At 33.4% G+C, this 11,108-nt stretch overlaps 1 pseudogene; it reads left to right on the top strand.

The window, feature by feature from the left end:
* Positions 1 to 1,578: 1,578 nt before the first annotated feature.
* LOC101413725 (tubulin alpha-1A chain-like) lies at positions 1,579 to 10,804 on the top strand (annotated as a pseudogene).
* Positions 10,805 to 11,108: the final 304 nt, after the last annotated feature.

Here is an 11,108-nt window from a genome sequence, read left to right as displayed (position 1 = left end):
ATACCCAGAGAGTCAGAATATAGAATATAGGTTACCAGGGGACAGGGCGGGGATGGGGAATGGAAAGTTAAGACTTAAAAATCCAGGGCTCCTATTTGGAATTATGGAAATGTTTTGGTAATGGATGGTGGTGATGGTAACACAACATTGCGAATGCAATTAGAAAAACTTAACTATATAACTAAATATAGTTAAAAGGGGAAATGTTAGATGTGTATATGGTAACAGAACAATTTTTTTTTTAATCTGTAGAACTATACTACACAATACTACACAGTGAACCCTAACATAAACCAGGGGCTTTAATAGTTCAATTATTAAAATGTGCTAAAATCAATTGTAACAAATATTCTACACTAATCTAAGATTGTGCTGGGGAGATGTATGGGAATCTTGTATTTTGTATTTTATTTATGATCATTTTGTAGACCCATTACATCTCTAATAAAGAAGAAAAGCTGAAAAATGAAATAAATTTATTTTATCTAAAATTTATTGATTTTTATTTTATGTTTTATATGCCTTAAGCAACAAATAAAAATGATACAGTATTTACAACTCATATTTTAAGTTCATGACACTGCTTTCGTAAGTGTGCTTTCTCATCTATTATCAGTTTTCCTCATTAGAACATGGAAAAATATTACTTTAGTCTATGTTTAAAATAATTAGAAATAATAAAATAAAATTCATGCCTAAAGCATTAAAAGCCAAGTTGATCCCACAGTTACTTTAATTTATGATTGTCAATCATATGACAGAAAATAATATCAAATGAGCAACAAAAATCCCTATTTGAGTAGGGAAAATGCAACATAGTAGTGGGATTCTCAGAAATCCTTGAAATAAATCATTGAAGAGTTTTAGATTTCTGATACTACAAGGAGAAAGGGTGGAGATACCATCTTTACTGAAAAAAATGGGAATGGCAGCAAGACAAACTGACATTTTTATCTCCTAGCTTTTAATTACTTGTGGATATTGACAGTCTATAATATTATGGTTAAGAAAGGATCTGATGTTAAAAAGAATGGAAGAGGGCAGTTCTCAATATAAATGTTATTACAATGTCAGTTCTCAATATAAATGTTATTGCAAGTAGTTTCCTTTATTTTGTGCCAAGAACTCTAGAAATTGGAAATATACCCCCTCAATCTTTATATTTAGAAAGTGTAAAAGCTGTTAAAACTTCTCTCACTTATGTTTCACTCCTATTGCCATCTTACTTACTTCATGCTCCAGGTCCTAACTGTTGAATACAAATTATTATTTTTCTCACCGATATCATTACTATTAGATCATGAGAAAAGTTGTTTCTTTCCTGGCTTATACACAGAGTTCAATCTAGATATTCCAAAAAATATGGCTCCCTCTTATCACATTTTTTTAATTGTTCAAGGCTGTTTTGTTTTGTTTTGATGTTTGTTTATAAAGAGAGTGTTCCGAAAGTGAAGGCATTCCTCGTATTTTAAATTTGTTACATCCCATCAAGCAGTCTCATTTAAATGTCATTTCCTTTACATTGTTGATTATATTTCCTTTTAAATGACTTTTCTGTGATGAGGTTCATATACTGAAATGATTTGGTTCCGTTTTGTTGATAATTTGCATGAAAAAGCCTATGAAACATTGATGGTAAGTGGGTAACTCTAGTGACTATAACGAACAAATCAACTCAAAGGCATTCCTGTCATTCTATTATACAGGAAGTACTACATCCTGTATATGAACTAGTACGTCGATAAATCTTAGAAGGAAAAAATGCAAAGCTCTAAACATGTTTGTACAGTCATGTAATAATATTTAAATAAATTTTACCTATATGTGATACTTTTCAGTTTACAATATGAGCCCAAGTATTTTGCATGGGCAATGAACCCAGTCAGAGCTGAATACATTCAATTGGCAATTAAAAATGAGCTACTCTTCAAGTACTTCTAAAACTGCTGAGTTTATCACTTTTTTTGCTTCATGACCCAGTTTATACCCATCATTGAAATGTTGCCTCAGGCCATAAAGTCAGGGCTATTTCTTTTGGTAACTGTTTGTTAACATTTCATTCTTCACAGTAGTTTCAGCTGCATGGAGTTAATATGTGTCAGACTTGCTGCATTTGGAAGTATGTACATTAGTCAGCTTGGAATAAATCCTGTTTAAGGAAACTGTGGTTGACTATACAATAGACCATAGATCTTGCATTGATAAAGATGTGGATAGAGAAATGCCTATCATTAATTCTACAGAATTTTCCATGCAATTTGTGGTTTCAAAGTTTTCAAAATGAAACTTTCTATTAAATGTCATTTGTTTTGGATTTCTAAAACCAGTATAATAATTTTGTTTCTTATTGCCCTTTGAATATATAATATATAAGAACTGAAAAAAAAAAAAATCCCCAAAAGGTGAGAGTGTTCCATGACAGTGTATAAAGAATAGCTGACAGCAAGTCCCCAGAAATTTTTGTGAGGAAAAAATGGTAGAAATCTGTCACATGTTCATACACAAATTGTTTCCTAATTATTAAATTTAACCAATAATCTTTTAGTCCTCTTTAAACCAAGGAATTGCCAAACATCTCCTTATTCCAAAACTTATCCTATTATTTATGGATGACTGAATTCTTTCATGACTAAATAATGCTATTTTATTTCCTATTTGAGGCAAGTAATCTAATCACATGTAATTGCTTTTGGTGATAGTGTAGTATAATGTAAAGAAAATGGAATTTGGAGCCAAATGGTTTTGGAATAAAATTTAAGCTCTACAGAAGCTAGTTGTGCAAACCATAGTCAAGGTGTGTATTGTTTCTGAATTATCTAACATGCATGGATCATTGCAAGAATTAAATAATAGAGTTTTACAGATTCATAGAATGAGTGCAGGACATACTTGGAACTCATTTTTCCTTTTTTAACTGATATTCCTCAACTTCTCATAAAGAAATAATTTCACATTGTATAGTTCTTGAATAATGTTATGTCCAATGGCTACTCTCTGAGACTTTTCTACTCTGACTCTAAGTTACCAGATTATTATCATAAGCAAGTTGCCTGAAGATGAATAATACAAAAAATAAAGATTTTATAACGACCCTTTAAAAAACAGTAATACAAAAATACAGTCCACAAAGAGTATGCGATGGAATATTGTTCAAGGAAATATGAACTATTAAATTATCTTTCTCAAAACTAGTCTTATATTCGAGGAACTTGCTATCATAAATTTGTATCAGTCTCTTTAACAATAACTCTCATTTGGCAATCATACCTATTCCCCCCATTTTGCTTCCTGAAGGGGTGGAGATAAATGTTATATTTTCTTAGGTGGAAAAAGCTTGAAACTAACTTCAAGGCTTATATAGATTCACAAAATTGTCTAGTGATTCAAAAGTTAGCTCTCTCTTTCTTTGCGTGCACAGCTTTTCTACAGTATTTTCAGAATAAATGTAAATCATGCAAGACAGGCTTTTGATATCTTTAGGCATTAACTATGAGGAAACTTTATCTCTTATTGCTCCTTAGCAAAACAGGAAGTATACACTGATCCCTTGGAATATGCAACTAAGTAACAAAATCAGGTATGTAAGATATGAAAAAAAAACACGGATACATATATGCTCCATTTTTACTTATGCTAAACTAGTATTTTATGGGAAATTTAGTTATGAAACTCTGAATACCACAGTTAAGAATCTATTAATAAAAAGTTTCAAAATATGAGAAAAATATAAAATAGCCTGAATCTTCTCAAATTAGAAAAGCAATCAATAATTACACAATTTAAAAGATAGAAACTTTACTTTGTAAGTAAACCAATATATTGTCCTCCATTCTTTGCACTATAAATCTAGATTTACGGGAATGCTTAATTATTTAAATTTGTTGAAAATCTCATCTTTGAATATCTTGATAGCTATATTAGGTGGGAAACAGACTATACAAAACAGCTTTTATTTATTTATCTATTTTACCTCTCTCTGAATCCACATTGGTTTCAGAACAGGTAATGAATAGACATAAAGAGGCAAGTCCTGCTCCATCAGCAACTGTCTCTAGACAGTCAAATATAATGAGAAATCTTGTAAGTACAGCAATTAAGCCAAGTGAGAGGTTTTAATGTTTAATGACTGGTTTTATTTCTAATTGAAGTCTAGTCAGTGTTAATGTTGTGGTATATTCTCTTGGATGACATGAACAAGAAAGAATGTATTGTATTCTATTTCTGACAAAACCTGTAGCAGATCTTTAATGTTTTTTTAGATAAAAGGCTTAGGCCAGATTTTATTGGCACTTTACATAAATTACAGGATTGGATTTCCATGACTACTCAATGTTATGATAAATATTGACCCAGAAAGTCATGAACTATTTAGATGCAGATGTACAGTTTCAGTTTTCTTTTCATAAGGGAAATGCTCCTCTCTATCAGAAAGGCATGTTTAGGGAAATCTTATGTTTCTTTATGGAGGATGGCCAAAGGACCTCAGGCTAGAACACTGGAATTTGTGCTATTCCTGGAGGCTCTCTTTGGCATCATTGTTGATAGGGCTTGTTTGTCTGATGCTAGACCTCATGTTGTTATTCTGTGGCATATGTCATAGGGTGTGCTTGACCCTCCCAATGGCAGTCCATGGTGACTGACAAGCAGATACCATCCGCATTTACTCTCTGACTACACTAGGGAATAGCTTAATATTTTCAAAACTTATAGTTGCTGTGTGAAATCCATTGTCTCATGCTCATTTTTTTCTCTAATATAGACCATTCAATCCTTCTATGAATAGTTCCTTCTATAGGACAAGCAATTGTTGTGGCATTTGACCCCTATCGGTGATCAATATGATATAATTTCTTTCTCAGAGGCTCCTACCCCAGGTTTTCTGGGGCCATGCTGATATTAGTTTCTTCAATAATATCTATTTTTCATTCTATAAATGTTTTTGTGTTTCTAATGATTCAGTCTTATTTATCTTTGATCCAAAGAACTCAGATAAGTGCTTGGCACAGAACAACTATCTTGCGAGTAATTCCTGAACAGAGAACAGTACCTTTGTAAATGGTTCATGTTCTTTATGTTTAATCATTAGTATTGAATCTGTGTTTCTATTATACACCAAACTTTCATTATACATCAAAACCTGATTATCTCAGGTGTATTACTGTGATGTGGTTTTGCTTTCCACTCTAATATTTTACATCTGATGAATAATATGGCCAGACTGAAATTACTAAATCTTGATGATATCAAAAATTACTAAATCTTGATGATTTCAAAAATTACAGGACAGTTCAGTGCAAATAATTCCCTTTATTGAATAGAAATAAATTTAAATATATCTTTGATTGACAATGTATAATAAAGCAGCAAAGATAAAAATAAAAATGGCTATATGTTGAGCAGATACAGTTTATTATAGAATTACTTTTCAAATGAAAACCTATAAAGCAAAATATAAGTGCCCAGATTTAACACAGGGATCCCAGGAAAGACTGATCTGAGTTAATACATATTTCAAGTTATATAATATTTTATAATATAATTTTATTGATTTCTAATACACAAATATTAATCATTTTGAGCTCAGCTGTTTATGGATATTTGGTATGTAGATAAGAATTATCAGAGGAACTTGTTTTATAAAAATACAGATTCCCAAAGAAATTGAGCGTTTTGAAAATTACTTTGCCACTTTCAGAACTCTAACTTTGTTAGAAGCCATTTAATCTGCTTCATCTTTTTGGTAAGATTAAATTAAGAAAAATAAAAGATTATAGCTATAATTTATCAATTAATTTAAAAATCTGCAATTTTCAAATTCTGTTTAATATTTGTACCTTAAGCAACCAAAAAAGAAATCTGTATGTCTTACAATGGATTATTTTGCATCCCCTCATGTCAACTTAATATCAGTCTATTTTATTAGTAGGCACTTCTCTTTCCCTATTATGATGTGAGAAATATGGAAATAAACATTAAATGTTAATAAAGATGATGATATGATGAGGCTAAAAATGACAATAAGCAACAAATCTCTTATGTGAGTCTCCCAGAGCAGAATCTAGGTAAGTATTTAGCCAAAAGTGGATTATGTGAGGAGAAGAAAAAAGAATAAAGAAATGGGCTGGGATGGGAAGAGTGATGATGAGATGAGGAAGGAGGAAAAAGCAATGGCTTTTGTATTATTGAACTAAGAGCAATTAAGGATTATTTCCTCTGGGGAAGTAATCTATAATATTCGGCAGAATTGTACATTCAATGTATGGGAGGCTGGCATGCACTAGAATCTTATCTCTACCCCTGAATCCTCCTTGTCCCTACTCTTTTAAGATTACCTTTGTAGAGAACCCTGTGCAAACTCCCAAACAATAAGGAAAAAAAAAAAAGAGAGAAAAGATGAGCATTTCCACAGGCCCATGACATGGGACATTAGTAGAAATCAAGGGAACTGTCTGCCACAAATGTAGCTGAAATATGTGATGAGTCAAAGGCATATACTATTGGGCATAAATATGTCATGCAACACCAACTAATTAGGGATGATGATGATGAATGGTGATATTGATAATAATATATAGGCTTTGGAACCTGAGTTTGTGAAATGCTTCATAACATCCTTAAAGTTACAGAGTCAGTAAATATGGAACAGGATCCAACAACCCATGGTCAAAATCTACAAAGCCAATGTTCCTACCTACTATGCTATAAAGTTTTTTGTTTTCTTTTTCTGAAATATCAATGTGGAAAAGAGAAATCAGAATGGCGATAGTATAATCAAGATAGTTAACTTCTACAGTTTTAAGTTTACATAATTAATCACTTGAAGCTAAATGGGATATATGTCTTAATAATTATAAAAATGCACTTAGCTGTGATTTTCTGGCTGCCAGTATTTCCTATAACTGTAGACATTTATATCTGTTCATTAGTATTTCCTCCAGGAATACTGGCTTCTGTGAGTTTGCTGACACCCCATACTAATCCACAAACATTGAGATAAGCAAAAAATAGATTTTAAATAGCAGTATATTAACATTTCTCCATTGAAGTTCAGACCTTCACTGTTTAGGCTAATGAGCCATTCAGAGGTTAAATATGTCTCATTTAACTTGACCAGATAAGTGGCCAAGATTTTTCACATTAATATGTCCAGTTATTGTATCATTAAATTGCTTAACTGCTAATTCCTCGATGTATTAGTTGGTTTTTATATAAAGGTGGATTCTATGAAATATAGTTTTAATAAAATATAAAGCATTGTAAATATTAAAATCAGATGCAAAATTACATTGCAATAGTAAAACGGAGATGCGTTTTAAAAAGCTTTAGCACAATAGGCTGATTTATTAAAACCCTGAAAATTTTGTTAAATCAATAAAGCGTAACTATGGTTTCATAATTCACTTTCTTAACACTATCACCATACTCAACTGTTTTCAGGTTTTTATTTGTTTGGCTTTTTTTTTTAACTAGTGTACAAATGACTAATTTTTCTTTGTGAATCTCATGTCATGGGATATGTAAGTACACAGTTATATGTTAAGTTCTTATTTGAATTCCCTCTTTAATTCCTTTTCTTGAAACTAACATGGTTAACCCGTAAGAATGCATAAAATTCCTATTTTGCACCTTAGATTTAAAGTAAGTCAATATTCCCTGATAATTTTTGCATGGTTTTTCTATTTCCCTGGAGTCAAAATGACTCTAAGAAAAAATAAAAAGGTTACTCACTTTTATTCTTCAACATATGCTCAAGATTTGGAGGAGAAAATAGAATACATCAGTAAAAATAAGCAAATGAATAAAAACCAATATTCCCTTCACCATTGTCAATATGCCCATTTGGGAAAACAAAAACAGAAAAAAAATAAATAAATAAACAGCTTCAACTCAATCAGCTCAAATCCCTTGAAAAAAAACTCATTCTTGTAGTCACAAGTTGAGGGATAGAGGAAGAAGAAAGTAGATATCTGTTTCTGTTTCTATCTTTGGATAAGTAAAATTTTAAAATGGTCTATTCCTAATTCTTTCTGCTTTCTGTGGATTTATAGCATTTATCACTTGAATTTGCTTTATTTAATTAATCTGTTATTTCTTTCTTCATTTTGTTCTCTCATTATCTAGTCTAGCATCTAAGGTTTACATCATTCAGGCAAGTTTTAAATATTACACCACTTTAGTACTTCAGAAAAAAAGATGAAAAATTACAGGATTTATGATTCAGGTGGAAATTGGAATTCACCAAAAAGGGCAGTATATATATATATTTTTTAATTAAATTGTGTTAAATTTAATAACTCTGACACCTGTAAAGGTTCATGATATGCCTAACATGCACACACACTCTTTACCTAGCTAACCTTCTTATTATTATGGGCTTTGTTGTGTGTTAGAGCAGCATGAAAAAGGAATAACTGTTAGAAAAAAATATTTTTTGATCTTATTCATTAAAGGTGGTCTGCATAGCTTCACCAAAAAAAAAAAAAAAAAAAAAAGAACAGAACACCTGGAATGGGGAAGGAGTAAGAGCAGGGAAATCAGTGGCTCTTTGCTTTACCTTGTGTTTTCCTATAGGCATAAACACAATGCTTTTCACATAGTGAGTGCTCAGTATGTATTATTTTTCTTAATTTAATATATTTTCAAATAATTTATTTTTATTTGTGATAAAATATACATAACATAAAAATGATTTTAGCCATTTTAAGTGGGCAATTGTTTGCTTCTAAGTACATTAACAATACTATGTAAATTTCACCACTATCTATTTCCACACTTTTTTCATCATCCTAAACTAAAACTCATATTCATTTAACAATAATTACTCATTTATCCTCCCCCCTTCCCTGGAAACCACTGTTCTGATTTCTGTCTCTGTGAACTTGCTTATTGTAAGTACTTCATGTAAGAAAAGTCATACATTTGTCATTTTCTGTCTAGTTTATTTCATTCAAAGTTCATCCATTTTGCCAGCACTTTCCTTCTTTCACTGCTAAATAACATTACATTTTTTTGATATACCACATTTTGTTTTTTCATTCATCTGATGGACACTTAGGTTTCTTTTACCTTTTGACTTTTGTGAATAAAGAAGCAATTAACATTGGAGCACAAATATATTTCTGATTCCCTTCTTTCGATCCTTTGGGGTCTATACCTAGAAGAGTAATTACTGTGTCATATTGTAATTATATGCATCTTTTTTTTTTTTGCAGAAATGGAAAAGCTGGTCTCAAAATTCATATGAAATTGTAAGAGATCCCAAATAGCCCAGACAATCTTGAAAAAGAAGGAAAAAATTGAAGAACTCACACTTCCTTATTTCAAAACTTAATACAAAGTTACAACAGTTAAAACAGTATGATGCAGGTTCTCTTACATCTACTGCCTAAGAGTCGTTCTGTAAGAAGCAAATACCTCTCCTCTTCTCTGCCATCTGCTGGGCAGCTGTGAAGCAGCAACCATAAGTGAGTGTATCTCCATCCACGTTGGCCCGGCTGGTGTACAGATTGGCAATGCGTACTGGGAACTTTACTGCCTGGAACACGGCACCCAGCCCGATGACCAGATACCAAGTGACAAGAATATTAGAGGAGGAGATAACTCCTTCCACACCTTCTTCGGTGTGACTGGCACTGGCAAGCCATGTGCCCAGGGCAGTGTTTGTAGACCTGGAACCCGTGGTCATTGATGAAATTCGCACTGGCACCTACTGCAGCTCATCACCAGCAAGGAAGATGCTGCCAATAAGATGATTCCAGTAACTATGCCCACAGGCATTACACCACCTGATTCTGGATGGAATTTGCAAACTGGCTGACCAGTGTACAGGTCTTCAGGACTTCTTGGTTTTCCACAGCTTTGGTGGGGGAACTGATTCTTGGTTCACCTCCCTGCTGATGGAACGCCTTTCTTTTGATTATGGCAAGAAGTCCAAGCTGGAGTTCTCCATTTACCCAGCCCCCCAGATCTCCATAGCTGTGGTTGAGTCCTACAACTCCATTTTCACCTCCCACACCCCCCTGGAGCACTGAGATTGTGCCTTCATGGTAGACAATGAGGCCATCTATGACAGCTGTTGTAGAAATCTAGATATCGAGCACCCAACCTACACCAATCTAAATAGGTCGATAGGTCAGATTGTGTCCTCCATCACTGCTTCCCTCAGGTTTGATGGTGCCCTGAATGTAGATCTGACAGAATTGACCAACCTGATGCCCTATGCCTGCATCCACTTTCCTCTGGCCACACATTCCTCTGTCATGTCTGCTGAGAAAGCTATCATGAGTAGCTTTCTGTAGCATAAATTACCAATGCTTGCCTTGAGTCAGCCAACAAGGTGGTGAAATGAGACCCTTGCTATGGTAAATACATGGACTGCTGCCTGTTGTACTGTGGTGATGTGGTTCCTAAAGACCTCAATGCTGCCCCCCAATGGCAAGACCTCATTGCCACCATCAAGACCAAGTGCACCATCCAATTTGTGAATTGGTGTCCCACTGACTTCAAGGTTACCATTAATTACCAGCCTCCCACTGTGGTTCCTGATGGAGACTTGCCCAAGGTCCAGCAACCTGTGTGCATGCTGAGTAGCACCATAGCCATTGCTGAGGTCTGGGCTCTCCTGGACCACAAGTTTGACCTGATGTATGCCAAGTGTGCCTTTGTTCACTGGTACGTGGGGGAGAGAATGGAGGAAGGAGAGTTTTCTGAGGCTCATGAGGACATGGCTGCCCTTGAGAAGGATTATGAGGAGGCTGGTGTAGAATCTGTTGAAGGAAAGGGTGAGGAAGAAGAAGAATACTAAATTTAAAATGTCAAAAAGGTGCTATTTTTCAGGGAAACCTATCTGTTTTAAGTGATGAAATTGCAGTGTGAATCAGCTAATTTGTATGTAGCAATGTATACTCTCATATAAAAATACTGACCTACGCTTTAAATAGGAACACTTTGTTACCAACCCAAACTCCATTTCTAATGGGTTTTGAATAAAGTATTTCCTGTCTTAAAAAAAAAAACAAAACAACAGCATGATACTGGCATAAGGATAGACATAATAACCTATGTAATAGAATTGAGACTCCACTGTTAAATCCATACATCTCTAGCCA

Source organism: Dasypus novemcinctus, chromosome 2 (assembly GCF_030445035.2).
Source record: "Dasypus novemcinctus isolate mDasNov1 chromosome 2, mDasNov1.1.hap2, whole genome shotgun sequence".
NCBI classification, from domain to species: domain Eukaryota; kingdom Metazoa; phylum Chordata; class Mammalia; order Cingulata; family Dasypodidae; genus Dasypus; species Dasypus novemcinctus.
This window is presented reverse-complemented; position numbering and strand designations above follow the sequence as displayed.